This window comes from Aquarana catesbeiana, linkage group LG12, assembly GCF_042186555.1.
Source record: "Aquarana catesbeiana isolate 2022-GZ linkage group LG12, ASM4218655v1, whole genome shotgun sequence".
NCBI lineage: Eukaryota > Metazoa > Chordata > Amphibia > Anura > Ranidae > Aquarana > Aquarana catesbeiana.
Genome location: NC_133335.1, coordinates 186911344 through 186928829, shown reverse-complemented (window position 1 = coordinate 186928829; position 17486 = coordinate 186911344). Strand labels below are relative to the sequence as shown.

The following is a 17486-nucleotide window of genomic DNA, read 5'->3' as shown; positions in this document are numbered from 1 at the left end:
AGATTATTACCATCTTCTGAAATTTGAATAGAATAGAAAGAAATATAATTAAAAAAAAAACAATAGAATAGACTAGAATAAAATAATATAACCATTTTCCAAAATTCAAACAGAATCAATTTGAATTTGAATAGAATAGAAAAGAATAGAGTAGAATAGAAAATAACACAATACTATAGAAAAAAACAACAGAATACAATAGAATGAATATATCCATCTTCCTTTTCTAATCTATTCCTTTCTATTCAAATTCAAATTAATTCTATTTGAATTTTGTGAAATGGTTATATTCTTTATATTCTATTCTATTTTTTTATTGTATTTTTTCTGTTTGTTTATTCTATTCTATGTTATTCTTTTCTATTCTATTCTATTCAGTTTTATTTTCTATTCTATTCAAGTGTATTCTATTAGAATTTTGGAAGATGGTTATAATCTTTCTATTCTATACTATTCTGTTATTTTCTATTCTATTCAAATCTATTCTTTTTCTATTCATTTGTATTCTTTTCAAATTCGAATTGATTCTGTTTGAATTTTGGGAAGTGGTTATATTCTTTCTATTCTATTCTTTTTATTCTTTTCTTTTCTATTCTATTATAGTCTATTCTATTCTATTTTTTTCTATTCTATTCTTTTCTATTCTATTATTTTCTTTTGTATTCAAATCCAAATTTATTTGAAATTCGAATTTCAGAAGGTGGTTATATTCTATGTTATTCTATTCTATTCTATTTGTTTCTATTATATTCTAGTCTATTTTATTCTTTCATTTTCTGTTTTATTTTTTTCTATTCTATTATTATTTTTTTTAAACTGTATTATTCTCTTTGGAAATTCTAACACTAGTCAAATTGGAAAACTAGTCGAATTGGAAAACTAGTCGAATTGGAAAACTAGTCGAATTAGAAAACTATTTGTATTCAAAAACTATTCGAATTTGAAAATTATTCGAATTTGAAAAAAGTATTGCAAAAAGTATTCGAAAGTGATTTGAATTAGAATTTTGTCCGAATTTTTTTTTTGTTATTTCGGATTTGTTTAAATTCATTACTATGGTAATACGAAAATTCATTTGAATTTCAATTTGAAACGAAACGAACCGCACATGTCTACAGTAGATGACAGGTGTGATATGGGACATGTCCTCCAGCTTTCAGCCCATACCTCCATACAGGCTTTCTGTTTGAGGATGTGTCAGTGGACTATGAGAGCGCTCATTAGCACCCCTACAGCCCACCGAAACTACAAATCCGTCTGCCACAGTGGAAGACTGTATTGGTAGTTTACTTATTCTTATGCCGCGTACACACGGTCGGACTTTCCGGCATACTTGGTCCGGCGGACCAGAGTGTGCCGGACAATCCGCCCGTGTGTGGGCGCCGGCGGACTTTTCCGGCGGACTTTTTCCCAAAAGCCCGCCGGACCTAGATTTGAAGAAAGTTTTAAATCTTTCCGCCGGACTCAGTTTCGGGCGGAAAGTCCGCTTGTGTGTGTGCTGGTCCGACGGAAAGCCCGCTCGTGTGTATGCTGGTCCGACGGACCAGATACGACACGAGGGCAGAGTATTGCATCTCGCGCTCGCTGCAATAGGAAAAACAAATTTTCCTATTGCGGCGAGCGCGGGGCATACCAGGCCCTTAGGTCTGGTATGAATTATAAAGGGAACCCCCTACACCGAAAAAAAGGCGTGGGGTCCCCCCTAAAATCCATACCAGACCCCGATCCGAGCACGCAGCCTGGCCGGTCAGGAAAGGGGGTGGGGACGAGCGAGCGCCCCCCCTCCTGAACCGTACCAGGCCACATGCCCTCAACATGGGGGGTGGGTGCTTTGGGGGAGGGGGGCCGCCCTACGGGCCCCCCCCCCAAAGCACCTTGTCCCCATGTTGATGAGGACAAGGGCCTCTTCCCGACAACCCTGGCCGTTGGTTGTCGGGGTCTGCGGGCGGGGGCTTATCGGAATCTGGGAGCCCCCTTTAATAAGGGGGCCCCCAGATCCCGGCCCCCCACCCTATGTGAATGAGTATGGGGTACATGGTACCCCTACCCATTCACCTAGGGAAAAAGTGTAAGTAATAAAACACACTACACAGGTTTTTAAAATATTTTATTAAACAGCTCCGGGGGGGGGGATCTTCCTCCGGCTTCGGGGGTCTTCTTCCGGCTTCGGGGGTCCCTCCGCTTCATCTTCTCCCGGCGTCCGGTTGGTTCTTCTCCGCTCTCTTCTCTCCAGTTCTTCGGCCGGCTCCTCTGCTGTCTTCAGGTAGCTCTCTTGCCAGCAGAGGTCCGGACTTCTTGTCTTCTTCTCTTCTCCAGATGTTGACGCGACGCTCTCTCCGGCTGGACTGCTCTCCGAGGGCTGCGTTGTGACTTATATAGGCGGAGACCCCGCCCCCTTTTGATGTCACAGTCCCTGGGCATGCTGGGACTGTGACGTTTTAGGGGGCGTGGTCACTGGGTGATGTTGACCACGCCCCCTAAAACGTCACAGTCCCAGCATGCCCAGGGACTGTGACATCAAAAGGGGGCGGGGTCTCCGCCTATATAAGTCACAACGCAGCCCTCGGAGAGCAGTCCAGCCGGAGAGAGCGTCGTGTCAACATCTGGAGAAGAGAAGAAGACAAGAAGTCCGGACCTCTGCTGGCAAGAGAGCTACCTGAAGACAGCAGAGGAGCCGGCCGAAGAACTGGAGAGAAGAGAGCGGAGAAGAACCAACCGGACGCCGGGAGAAGATGAAGCGGAGGGACCCCCGAAGCCGGAAGAAGACCCCCGAAGCCGGAGGAAGATCCCCCCCCCCCGGAGCTGTTTAATAAAATATTTTAAAAACCTGTGTAGTGTGTTTTATTACTTACACTTTTTCCCTAGGTGAATGGGTAGGGGTACCATGTACCCCATACTCATTCACATAGGGTGGGGGGCCGGGATCTGGGGGCCCCCTTATTAAAGGGGGCTCCCAGATTCCGATAAGCCCCCGCCCGCAGACCCCGACAACCAACGGCCAGGGTTGTCGGGAAGAGGCCCTTGTCCTCATCAACATGAGGACAAGGTGCTTTGGGGTGGGGGGGCCGTAGGGCGGCCCCCCTCCCCCAAAGCACCCACCCCCCATGTTGAGGGCATGTGGCCTGGTACGGCTCAGGAGGGGGGGGCGCTCGCTCGTCCCCACCCCCTTTCCTGACCGGCCAGGCTGCGTGCTCGGATCGGGGTCTGGTATGGATTTTAGGGGGGACCCCACGCCGTTTTTTCGGCGTAGGGGGTTCCCTTTATAATCCATACCAGACCTAAGGGCCTGGTATGCCCCGCGGCGGGGCCCGCAAGGCGTCAATCTCGCCGATAAAAGCGGCAAGATTGACATCCTTTTCTAGTCCCGTCGCACCTGAGTCACGTTCAAAATGAACGGACCTGTTCGTGTGTGGGCAAGTCCGTTCATTCTGAAAGTCCGCCGGAACTCCGGCGAAAGTCCGTCGGAAAGACGGGCGGACTTAGCCCGCCGGAAAGTCCGGGCGTGTGTGGGCAAGTCCGTCCGTTTTAAAGTCCGGCGCACCTGGCGGACAAAGTCCGTCGGAAAGTGTGCCGGACCAAGTAGGATAGAAAGTCCGACCGTGTGTACGCAGCATTAGGAATCTGTGTATAAATGACACAGCTGTGCACTGTTTCCAAAAGTAAAAAAAAAAGTCAAATAAAAATGTTCCAAAGGTGAACTTAGTTTTTAACACTTACAGCATTGGTGGAAGACATTCTCAAGGTGCATTTTTTCAGATGACCAGAGTTCTGCTTTACAAAAGAAAAAGGCTGGATGTGCTTTAAATGTAACTCACCATTAATGTTTATAAGTACTAATTGCAGGGGCGTCAAACTCAATTTCATTGCAGGCCGCATCAGAATTATGGTTGCCCTTAAAAGGTCTGGTTGTATCTGTAGGACTTTTTAAATTCATCCAGGGTTTTTATCCACAGAGAATAGGTGCAGGAACTCAACCATGTGTGTGGCCAGCAGTGGGAGGATCTTAACCACTTAAGGACCAGCCTCGTTTTGGATTTTAGGTGTTTACATGTTTAAAACAGGTTTTTCTGCTAGAAAATTACTTAGAACCCCCAAACATTATATATGGTTTTTCTTCTAACACCCTAGAGAATACAATGGCGGTCATTGCAATACTTTTTTTTGCACCGTATTTGCGCAGCGGTCTTATAAGCGCACTTTTTTTTGGAAAAAATTCACTTTTTTGAATAAAAAAATAAAACAACAGTAAAGTTATCCCAATTTGTTTTAATATTGTGAAATATAATGTTACGCCAAGTAAATTGATACCCAACATGTCATGCTTGAAAATTGCGCCCGCTCGTGGAATGGCGTCAAACTTTTACCCTCAAAAATCTCCAGAGGCGACGTTTAAAAAATTCTACAGGTTGCATATTTTGCGCTACAGAGGAGGTCTAGGGCTAGAATTATTGCTCTCGCTCTACCGGTCGCGGCGATACCTCACATGTGTGGTTTAACCACCGTTTTCATATGCGGGCGCTACTCGCGTATGCGTTCGCTTCTGCGCGCGAGCTCGTCGGGACAGGAGGGTTTTAAAAATTTTTTTTTATTTTTATTATTTATTTTAAAATATTTTATTTATTTTTACACTGTTTAAAAAAAAAAAAAATTGTGTCACTTTTATTCCTATTACAAGGAATGTAAACATCCCTTGTAATAGAAAAAAGCATGGCAGGACCTCTTAAATATGAGATCTGGGGTCAAAAAGACCTCAGATCTCATATTTACACTAAAATGCAATTAAAAAAAAAAAAAAAAAAAAAAAAAAGTCATTTAGAAAAATGACATTTGAAAAAATATGCCTTTAAGAGGTGTGGACGGAAGTGACGTTTTGACGTCAGAAGTATCTTGGAGACGAGTGAGCGCCATCTTGGCCTCACTTGTCTCCTGACACACAACGGCAGAGGACGCGATCGCCTCCGCCGCTACCGACGGCTCCGGTAAGCGGCGGAGGGCACCGGATCGCGGCGGGAGGGGGGGCCCCTCTCCCGCCACCGATAAAAGTGATCTCGCGGTGAATCCGCCGCAGGGACCACTTTTATCTGAAAGCCGGCCGCCGCACGAAAACGGGGATACCAGGGTTATGGCAGCTAGCTGCTGCCATAACAACGATATCCCCGTTCAAACTTAGGACGTATATAGTCGTGCGGCGGTCGGGAAGTGGTTAAAGGAACAATAAATACCAGGAGGGTGTTATATGTGGAGTTCAGGGATGAGCTATGTTTAGAGTGCAGTTTCAGGGGTACCTCATTTATCCAGCCCGGCTCTAGTACCTCCTGGAAATGGAGTCGGCTCCACCTCTCTCTCTCTCTCTCTCTCTTGTACGGAGATCAGCGGTTGGGCACAGATGGGCATCACATTGCAGCTTACCATGTGATACCCCATCCCACACTCCACCTACATCTGCATCTCCCTTGTCCCCGGAGTGGGTGCAGAGCAGGCAGGGATCTGTGAGAGCCGCTGAAAATAATTTTTTTTTTTTTTTTTTTTTTTATAAATGCTTTATTTTCACAAAAAGCATACTACATTTCACATAGCACATACATCATCTCTTTGTAACATTTCTTTAACACTGTCAACTATCTATATCACCATAATACATTAACATTATATGCTATGTGACCCGTATTAACCATTATCATCCACTCAATAACCACATTAGATTCCTTTTTTCCCCTTTCCTTTCCCCTAAACATGAACACCTCATGTTAATACCCCCCAAAAAAAAGTTCCTCCACTCTCCCTCCTCTCACCCTCCCCCCCCCACTCCCCAACCCCCGCTCCCTTCCCAGTCGACCGCACAAACATTTCTACCCATCATCACCATCACCTCCTTTCTTATACATAAGATAAAGGGCCCAAATTTACCAATATTTCTCATCCTGCTCTTTCAACGTCATAGTAAGATTCTCCATTTGTTGGATTTCTGCAATTCTAGCAAACCACTGTGCTCTGGATGGGGAGATTTCACTCTTCCACAAAACAGGAATACACGCCTTTGCTGCCGTGAGAAGATGTTTCAACAATGAGTTTTCATATTTTTCCACAGACATGGGGACATCATGCAGCAAGAAAGCTGCCAGTGTTCTGCCGAGAAAGTTCCGCTCGGCGGATAAGGACCCCCCTCTACTGCGCAGGCGCTGCGCCTGCGCAGTAGGAGCCGGCGGAAATAGCCGAAGCTGAATAGTTGGAAATCAGCTGTACACGGCGCCTGTAAGAGGGCCCCTCGCGGGCTCGCTTCGTTCGCTACGCTTCGGGCATGGCCTCGCTTCGCTCGGCTCTTTTTTATTCCCCCTCTAGGTCCACTTGGATGGTGGGGCTTGAACCTGGACCTAGGGCGCAGGAGCCGTGTACAGCTGATTGAAGATTCTCAGCTTCGATTATCTTCGGCGGCTCATAGTAGTTCGTACTGCTCAGGCGCTGTGCCTGCGCAGTACAGGGGGGTCCTTATCCGCCGAGGGAACTTTCTCAGCAAGACACCGTTCTTTCTCCAAGAGACACACCTGTAATTTCTCTAAGTCCCTTTCACACTGGGTCGTTTTGCAGGCGCTATTGCGCTAAAAATAGCGCCTGCAAACCGACCTGAAACAGCCGCTGCTGTGTCTCCAGTGTGAAAGCCCCGAGGGCTTTCACTTTGGAGCGGTGAAAAAAGTCCTGCTAGCAGCATCTTTGAAGCAGTGAAGGAGTGGGGTGTACACCGCTTCTCCACCGCTCCTGCCCATTGAACTCAATTAGGGCACCGCGACTTTACCGCCGGCACAGCGCCTTTGCAGAAGCGCTTTGTGGTAGTTTTTAACCCTTTTTCAGCCGCTAGCGGGGCGGTTTTACCGAATAGCGCCGCAAATCCGACAGTAAAGCGCCGCTAAAAAATAGACGCACTTCCCGCCCCAGTGTGAAAGGGGCCTAACAAATTTCTTCAACCATTTTCCAAAATTCCTTAACCACTTCAGCCCCGGAAGATTTTACCCCCTTCCTGACCAGAGCACTTTTTACAATTTGGCACTGCGTCGCTTTAACTGCTAATTGCGCGGTCATGCAATGCTGTACCCAAACGAAATTTGCGTCCTTTTCTTCCCACAAATAGAGCTTTCTTTTGATGGTATTTGATCACCTCTGCCGTTTTTATTTTTTGCGCTATACACGGAAAAAGACCGAAAATTTTGAAAAAATTTGATATTTTCTACTTTTTGTTCTAAAAAAAATCCAATAAACTCAATTTTAGTCATACATTTAGGCCAAAATGTATTCGGCCACATGTCTTTGGTAAAAAAAATGTCAATAAGTGTATATTTATTGGTTTGCGCAAAAGTTATAGCGCCTACAAACTAGGGTACATTTTCTGGAATTTACACAGCCTTTAATTTATCACTGCCTATGTCGTTTCTTGAGGTGCTAAAATGGCAGGGCAGTACAAAACCCCCACAAATTACCCCATTTTGGAAAGTAGACACCCCAAGGAAATTGCTGAGAGGCATGTTGAGCCCATTGAATATTAATTTTTTTTGTCCCAAGTGATTGAATAATGACAAAAAAAAAAAAAAATTACAAAAAGTTGTCACTAAATTATATATTGCTCACACAGGCCATGGGCATATGTGGAATTGCACCCAAAATACATTTAGCTGCTTCTCCTGAGTATGGGGATACCACATGTGTGGGACTTTTTGGGAGCCTAGCCGCGTACGGGGCCCCGAAAACCAAGCACTGCCTTCAGGATTTCTAAGGGCGTACATTTTTGATTTTACTCCTCACTACCTATCACAGTTTTGAATGCCATAAAATGCCCAGATGGCACAACCCCCCCCCCCCCAAATGACCCCATTTTGGAAAGTAGATACCCCAAGCTATTTGCTTTGAGGCATGTTGAGTCCATGGAATGTTTTATATTTTGACACAAGTTGCGGGAAAGTGACAAATTTATTTATTTTTTTTTGCACAAAGTTGTCACTTAATGATATATTGCTCACACAGGCCATGGGCATATGTGGAATTGCACCCCAAAATACATTTAGCTGCTTCTCCTGAGTATGGGGATACCACATGTGTGGGACTTTTTAGGAGCCTAGCCGCGTACAGGGCCCCGAAAACCAATCACCGCCTTCAGGATTTCTAAGGGCGTGAATTTTTGATTTCACTCTTCACTGCCTATCACAGTTTCGGAGGCCATGGAATGCCCAGGTGGCACAAACCCCCCCCCAAATGACCCCATTTTGGAAAGTAGACACCCCAAGCTATTTGCTGAGAGGCATGGTGAGTATTTTGCAGCTCTCATTTGTTTTTGAAAATAAAGAAAGACAAGAAAAAAAATCTTTTTTTTTCTTTTTTCAATTTTCAAAAGTTTGTGACAAAAAGTGAGGTCTGCAAAATACTCACTATACCTCTCATCAAATAGCTTGGGATGTCTACTTTCCAAAATGGGGTCATTTGGGGGGGGGGGGTTTGCCACCTGGGCATTCCATGGCCTCCGAAACTGTGCTAGGCAGTGAAGAGTGAAATCAAAAATTTACGCCCTTAGAAAGCCTGAAGGCGGTGCTTGGTTTTCGGGGTCCCGTGCGCGGCTAGGCTCCCAAAAAGTCCCACACATGTGGTATCCCCGTACTCAGGAGAAGCAACAGAATGTATTTTGGGGTGTAATTTTACATATTCCCATGGCATGTTTGAGCAATATATCATTTAGTGACAACTTTGTGCAAAAAAAAAAAAAAAAAATTGTCTCTTTCCCGCAACTTGTGTCACAATATAAAATATTCCACAGACTCGACATGCCTCTCAGCAAATAGCTTGGGGTGTCTACTTTCCAAAATGGGGTCATTTGGGGGGGTTTTGAACTGTCCTGGCATTTTATGCACAACATTTAGAAGCTTATGTCACACATAACCCACTCTTCTAACCACTTGAATACAAAGCCCTTTCTGACACTTTTTGATTACATGAAAAAATTATTTTTTTTTGCAAGAAAATTACTTTGAACCCCCACACATTATATATTTTTTTAAAGCAAATGCCCTACAGATTAAAATGGTGGGTGTTTCATTTTTTTTTTCACACAGTATTTGCGCAGCGATTTTTCAAACGCATTTTTTGGGGAAAAAACACACTTTTTAAAATTTTAATGCACTAAAACACACTAAAACACACTATATTGCCCAAATGTTTGATGAAATAAAAAAGATGATCTTAGGCCGAGTACATGGATACCAAACATGACATGCTTTAAAATTGCGCACAAACGTGCAGTGGCGACAAACTAAATACATTTTTCAAAGCCTTTAAAAGCCTTTACAGGTTACCACTTTAGATTTACAGAGGAGGTCTACTACTAAAATTACTGCCCTCGATCTGACCTTTGCGGTGATACCTCACATGCATGGTGCAATTGCTGTTTACATTTGACGCCAGACCGACGCTTGCGTTCGCGAGAGCAGGGGGGACAGGGGTGCTTTTTTTTTTTTTTTTTTCTTTATTATTTTTTTGCTTTATTATCTTATTTTTAAACTGTTCCTTTCATATTTTTTTTTTTAAATCATTTTTATTGTTATCTCAGGGAATGTAAATATCCCCTATCATAGCAATAGGTGGTGACAGGTACTCTTTTTTGAAAAAATTGGGGTCTATTAGACCCTAGATTTCTCCTCTGCCCTCAAAGCATCTGACCACACCAAGATCGGTGTGATAAAATGCTTTCCCAATTTCCCAATGGCGCTGTTTACATCCGGCAAAATCTAAGTCATAAAATGCTCGTAGCTTCCAGTTTCTTAGGCCATAGAGATGTTTGGAGCCACTCTGGTCTCTGATCAGCTCTATGGTCAGCTGGCTGAATCACCGGCTGCATTCTCAGGTTCCCTTTTGAGACAGGAGAGCCAGAGAAAAACACGGAAGACGGTGGGGGGGGGCATTCCCTCCCACTGCTTGTAAAAGCAGTCTAGAGGCTGATTAGCCGCTAGGATTGCTTTTACATGAAAGCCGACCGCTGGCTGAAAAGAATAATACCAAGATGATACCTAAACCTGCAGGCATCATTCTGGTATAACCACTCAAAGTCGTGAATGGCGTACCTGAAGACAAAAAAATGGTTAACAATAAAGCACAGTAAACGGTAAAGTATAAAAAATTGCAGACCTGAAAAACAAACATGATAAAACATAATAACAATAAAACATTGCAGAATAGAATACAGTAAAAAAAGAGCAGAACAATAGAGAGAGAATAGAGAGAGAGAGAGAACAATAAAACGACAACTATTTTTTTTATTTTATATTTTTGTATGTGTTTTTTTTTTTTTACACTTTTTTTTGTAACTAACTTTTATAACTGTAACCGGTTCCAGGTTCGGGTCTCTCAAAATGCGATGGCATGTTGGGAGACCCTGTGAAAGTGCGCCTAGTCTGTGGAATGCTGTACCCTACGCTAATACTCAACTAGTGAATGGTAGCATTCAAAACATTCACCAATGCAAAGACCAGGATTGTCAGGACAGGAGGGACAATAATAGCGGGTGTCACACCTATATCTGCGCTTGCTGCAGACACAACATCTTTTTTGGGGGGGTTCGTTGGGTAGGGGTACTCGGGAGGACATAAAGAAAATGCCTCTCATGCAGCCGACTGCATTTGGTTGGGGATGTGAATGGGGGAAGTACGGGCGCTGCAGAAGTGTTGGGTTCCCAATTAGGATTGGCGAATGCAGCAGGAAGGGCATTATGGGCACGACGGGCCTGTGTTTGTCTTTTTGGTGGCAGCGGGACACTACTTGTGCTTGCCACCTCACCAGCTTGAACTGCATTTATGGGACTCGCCACGTCACCAAGTGTTACTGCAGTGCTGGTTTGACTATGACCGGGATGTACTAGGCCGCTGGTGCTTGCCAGTTCACCAAAACGCTACCAAAAAAACTGTTAGCGATCGCAGGGATCAGGCCTGACTCTGCGAACGCTGCAGTTATGCGTTTAGTGTTTTGTAAGTGACAGTGATTGATCGATACTGCACTTGGGTGGGCTGGGCCGGGCTGGGCGGAGGGGCAAAACGCAGGTGCTAGCAGGTATCTGGGCTGATCCCACTAACACTGCGTTTTTGGGAACCCTAAACTGCTGGGGACGCTAGTATAGATCTGATCGGATCAGGTATTGATCTGATTAGATACTATACCACTAAGGGAGGTGTACGGTGCGTGCGTGGGTGTTAGCGTGACTGGCGCTAACCTGACGCTGCCTGGGGCTGGTGCTTGCCAGTTCACCAAAACGCTACCAAAAAAACTGTTAGCGATCGCAGGGATCAGGCCTGATTCTGCGAACGCTGCAGTTATGCGTTTAGCGTTTTGTAAGTGACAGTGATCGATCGATACTGCACTTGGGTGGGCTGGGCTGGGCCGGACGGAGGGGCAAAACGCAGGTGCTAGCAGGTATCTGGGCTGATCCCGCTAACACTGCGTTTTTGGGAACCCTAAACTGCTGGGGACGCTAGTATAGATCTGATCGGATCAGATATTTATCCGTTCAGATACTATACCACTAAGGGAGGCGTATGCTGCATGTGTGGGTGTTAGTGGTACTGGCGCTAATCTGATGCTGCCTGGGGCGACGCATATCAACGCCGGGCGATCAGGGGGCTAAACCTTTATTCGGTAATAAACGGCGGGTGCCCTGACACTATGAAAAATAAACCAACTAACCAGCGTCACCCGTAACGGTTTTACGGTGATCAGTGGTGAAAGGGTTAACTAGGGGGCAATCAAGGGGTTAAAACATTTATTAGATAGTATATGGGGGTCCCTGTCGCTATAAAATGCTGACAGCGAACCTAAATATTTACGTTCCTAACTAGCGTCACCAGCGACACTAATACAGCGATCAGAAAAATGATCGCTTAGTGACACTGGTGACAGGGGGTGATCAAGGGGTTAAAACTTTATTAGGGGGGGTTAGGGGGGTACCCTAGACCTAAAGGGGGGTAACACTCACTGTCCTACCACAGTAACTGTCACTAACTGACACCCTGCAGTAATCAGAAAAAAAAAAAATACTGCTTGGTGTCAGTGTTACAGGGAGGGGGGAGGGGTGATCGGGGGGGGGATCGGGGGGGGGATCGGGGGTGTTTTGTGTGCCTGGCATGTTCTACTGTGTGTGTGTGTGTTGGTGCACTTACATGTCTTCTCTCCTCCGCGCTAGAACGGAAACTGCCGAGCCGAGGAGAGATGACATCACATCCTCTGCCTGTGTGTACTATACACAGGCAGGGGATGTTCCTCATTGGCTGGGAGCGATCACGAGGGGGGGCCACGATCGGATGGTCTCCCCCTCGTCTCTCATCGCTCCCAGCCAAATGCCGACCGCCGCTGGCACCGGGGGGGGGGGGTGCCAGCGGCGGTCGTGGGTACGTGATTTTGCCTGCCCGTGCCATTCTGCTCACGTATATATGCGTGAGGCGGTTGGCAAGTGGTAAATTTTCCCACATTCCCAAAATATATGCATCATAGTGCCCTCTACCTCATGGCACCGCCAGCACAGATTGTTGACCTGGGGAAATATCCGATGAAATACCGTTGGTGTTCTATACCATCTGGTAAGACTTTTATATCCTCCCTCCTGATATCTACTTGCCACTGAGGCCTTATGAGTCGACAGTAAAATCCTGTCCTTTTGCCTTTGGGAGAATTAATCCCAAAGTCCTTTTCCCATGCCTGAATAAAGTTAAGATCTTGTGGTGCTTCCAATCCTGTCAATACAGTGTAAAAGTATGACAGGGAATGCCTCAGTATCTCCCCATCTAAACATATCTGCTCGAAATCCGATGAAACCCATATTTCCAGATATATATTTGATTTTGATCAGATAAAGGCCCCTAGTTGCATCGCCCTAAGGAAATCCAATTCTGGTGCTACCTCACTTTCAATCTCACTTCTTGTCATTAGGCGATTGTCTATTGAAAAATGTATAAACCTATTTTTACCCCTTCGCCGTATGGCATCAAATTCCAAATCTGTCAGGCCAGGCTGAAAAGCTGGCATACCCAGAACTGGGACCATGGGACTTGGGTGTATTGATATAATCGTATTTTTGAAAATCTTTTTAATTGTACAAACGGTTGTACAACCACTTTAACCACTTAAGGACCAGAAGGATTTGCCCCCTTAATGACCGGGCCATTTTTTGCGTAATACGGGACTGTGTCACTTTAACTGACAATTGCACAGTCATGCGACGCTGTACCCAAACAAAATTTACGTCCTTTTTTTCCTACAAATAGAGCTTTCTTTTGTTGGTATTTGGTGGTACTTGATCACCTCTGTGGTTTGTTTTTTTTGCGCTATAAACAAAAAAAGAGCGACAATTTAGAAAAAAAACAATATTTTTAACTTTTTGCTAAAATAAATATCCAAATTAAAAAAAAAAAAAAAACACATTTCTTCATCAGTTTAGGTCAATATATATTCTTCTACATGTTTTTGGTTAAAAAAATCGCAATAAGCGTATATTGATTGGTCTGCGCAAAAGCTATAGTGTCTACAAAATAGGGGATAGATTTATGGCATTTTTATTATTATTTTTTTTTTTTACTAGTAATAGTGGCGATCAGTGATTTTTAGCGGGACTGCGACATTGCGGCGGACGGATCAGACACTTTTGACACTTTTTTGGGACCATTGACATTTACACAGCCATCAGAGCTAAAAATAGGCAGGGAAGGGGTTAACACTAGGGGGCGATCAAGGGGTTAAATGTGTTTCCTCATGTGTGTTCTAACTGTGGGGGGGTGGGACTGCCTAGAGGAGGAGGCCGATCGCTGTTCCTAATCTTTAGTAGCAGCAGATCTGTCTCTCCTCCCCTGACAGAACAGAGATCTGTCTGTTTACATTGACAGATCTCTGTTCTGTCAGAAGTGATCAAGGATGGCCGGCAGGCATTGCTACCGCTGGCAACTTGCATCGGCGTCGCGCCGCAGGCATGTGTATGCACCCCCTACAGCTCTTAAAGCGGCCGACGTACCATGACGGCGATTCGCCCAGGGGAGCCAACCTGGTCCTTAAGTGGTTAAAAAACGCGCCAAAAGCCGCATATTGCGTACGCGTTTAGCATTTGAGCATTATTGCATTCTGTTGGCCAGTGTGACAGACTCACCCGGGATAGAGGCTTTTGGAGGGGACTGAATGCAAGCCCCTTGCCGACCGATTATGGGCCCTGGCATTTGGAGGAACGGTGCTCTTTGTGAGCCTTATGCCTGGGGACCCTTGAGGTGGTATTACTGTAGATTCGGGTCCTGGTCCCCCAGGACACACAGACTCTGGGGACCCTGTGCATGCCATATGGGAAATGGTGACTTGGAGGGTATGTCTTGGATTGCTTAAAATGGGACAGTAATGTTTATCCCCAATATCTCCCAGGATATATATGTAAAGACTATTATTGGTTTGTTTGATTCTGAACTCAACATGTTAATTGAGTGAGCTGATCACATTGGCCTCCAGGACTGGCTAGGAGACGAACAGTCTACTCCTACTATAGTTTGTTGATGACTAGGCTGAGGAGGGGGGGAGAACACTGTTTGTATTGTTAATTGTAATTAGCTCCTGCTATTGTGAAATACTACTGTGTGAAGCTCGGTGACCACAAGTCTGTTCTAAAAGGTCATGTCTCTTAGTCACCTAGGCTGGATAAAGGATTAAATAATTAGCTCATGTTAATTAGGTTAAGTTTTAGTTATCCTGCCGTATATATTTGTGTGAGATCTCAAATAAAAGGTCAGTCCATGTTAGCAGTGAAACAAGTGTCGCCTTGTTTTGTGCTTATGAGCGGTTGAAATATCGGATATCTGTATCCAGACTGGGAGGAAGTGGTATACTGACGGAAGCACTCAAGTGGAGTGTGGGACGTTCCGTTACATTGGTGGCAAGCAGCGGGATGCTTCCTGCAGTCTGGGACATCCAAGCTTCCACCTGGATCCAAGGTCCGGATAGCAGAAGAGGAGAGGTACAGATACCAGCCGCTATGGAAGAGGAATTCAGAAGGAGGTTGCGAGAGATGCAGAAACAGCACAGAGGACCGGTATCAGAGCAGGTCCTGCTGGGATGGTTTGTTTCTATCCGCTGTGAACTCTGGAAGGAAGCGCTAGCCTGTGAGCAGCGATACCAGGGAAAAGTTCTCCCCTCCATCGAGGAAAGGTACTGGTTGCAGTATGGATTGCGGGTTCTGTTTTGGGGAGAAAAACCGAACAAGGAGCAGACAGCGGAATTAAGCAGGCTGGTCTGGACAGAGATGCAGCTGGATGAGAGCTACAGAGCCCTCCAGTGGCATGTATCCCAAGCATGCCCTTGAATAGTGGATGACAGCCCAACGGAAGGCTTTGGCTACGGCTGCCTGGGACTGTTGTATGTGAAGCTGACAGGGGACCCTAACTTTGGTAGTGATTTGGAGTGGCGGTTGGACGAAATAATGGATTACAGAGAACAGCTACTGAACGTTTCGAAAGTGCACTGGGCACTGGAAGATATAGAGTTTCTGGCCGTTCAGGAATGGGAGCTGGAGCCTACAGACGGCTGCTAGACTCTGCTCAGCGCGAGGGCTGGGCTCCCTTTGCCTGGGACTGTCAGGAAATACCAGGTGACAACTCTGAAATCCTGGCTAAAGAGTCAGTAATGTGGGAGAGTAACAGTGTGCTTTGCCAACCTGCCCCCACAGCTAGGGAGGTGGAGGTCTTATGGTGGATGCAGCAAGTGCTGACTGACCTTGATGATCCTGTTTCTACATGGGATGATCTTGGATGGAGAAATGTGCCTGTCCAGCAGCATGCCAGAGAATCGGTAGTGGAAAATCTGAAGATTGCCATCCCCAAACCTGAAGTGCTGATAACAGGGCAGAGCTCTGCTAATAGGGATGAGCTTCGTGTTCGAGTCGAACCCATGTTCGACTCGAACATCGGCTGTTCGATCGTTCGTCGAATTGCGAACGATATGGGCCGTTCGCGCCAAATTCGTGTGGCGCGTCACGGCCCATAATTCACTGCGGCATCGCAGTGCATTGCTGGCTGATGATTGGCCAAGCATGCACTATGACCCGCATGCTTGGCCAATCACAGCGCCGTCAGTAGAGAGAGCTGTAATTGGCCAAAGCCAGGGTGGCTTTGGCCAATTATGGCTCAGGGGATTTAGTACACACCCCACACTATATAAGGCCGCCTGCACGGCGGCCCTGTGTAGTGTGTGTTCCGGTGTGCTGAGAGATAGAGAGAGAGAGAGACAGTGTCATTTGATTTGAGTTAGATAGATTAGGCAGAACAGTCAGTCAGTTAGCTGCACTTACAGTGTATTGTGTATATATATGCATCCCAGGTGTTGCATATATATATATACACTGTATTCAGTTTAGCTAGATCCGTTCCTGTTATCTTCTATCTAGACTATTTACATTTAATGCAGTGCGTCCTGCTCACAGTGTTCAGCTAGATCCGTTCCTGCTATTTACATTTAGTGCAGTGCGTCCTGCTCACAGTGTTCAGCTAGATCCGTTCCTGTTATCTTCTAGACTATTTACATTTAGTGCAGTGCGTCCTGCTCACAGTGTTCAGCTAGATCCGTTCCTGCAATTTACATTTAGTGCAGTGCGTCCTGCTCACAGTGTTCAGCTAGATCCGTTCCTGCTATTTACATTTAGTGCAGTGCGTCCTGCTCACAGTGTTCAGCTAGATCCGTTCCTGCTATTTACATTTAGTGCAGTGCGTCCTGCTCACAGTGTTCAGCTAGATCCGTTCCTGTTATTTACATTTAGTGCAGTGCGTCCTGCTCACAGTGTTCAGCTAGATCCGTTCCTGCTATTTACATTTAGTGCAGTGCGTCCTGCTCACAGTGTTCAGCTAGATCCGTTCCTGCTATTTACATTTAGTGCAGTGCGTCCTGCTCACAGTGTTCAGCTAGATCCGTTCCTGCTATTTACATTTAGTGCAGTGCGTCCTGCTCACAGTGTTCAGCTAGATCAGTTCCTGTTATCTTCTAGACTATTTACATTTAGTGCAGTGCGTCCTGCTCACAGTGTTCAGCTAGATCCGTTCCTGTTATTTACATTTAGTGCAGTGCGTCCTGCTCACAGTGTTCAGCTAGATCCGTTCCTGCTATTTACATTTAGTGCAGTGCGTCCTGCTCACAGTGTTCAGCTAGATCCGTTCCTGCTATTTACATTTAGTGCAGTGCGTCCTGCTCACAGTGTTCAGCTAGATCCGTTCCTGCTATTTACATTTAGTGCAGTGCGTCCTGCTCACAGTGTTCAGCTAGATCCGTTCCTGTTATCTTCTAGACTATTTACATTTAGTGCAGTGCGTCCTGCTCACAGTGTTCAGCTAGATCCGTTCCTGTTATTTACATTTAGTGCAGTGCGTCCTGCTCACAGTGTTCAGCTAGATCCGTTCCTGCTATTTACATTTAGTGCAGTGCGTCCTGCTCACAGTGTTCAGCTAGATCCGTTC

At 45.6% G+C, this 17486-nt stretch overlaps 1 pseudogene; it reads left to right on the top strand.

The window, feature by feature from the left end:
- Positions 1-17486, top strand: part of LOC141113384 (protein-glutamine gamma-glutamyltransferase E-like) — a 104366-nt pseudogene that overhangs the window by 59436 nt on the left and 27444 nt on the right.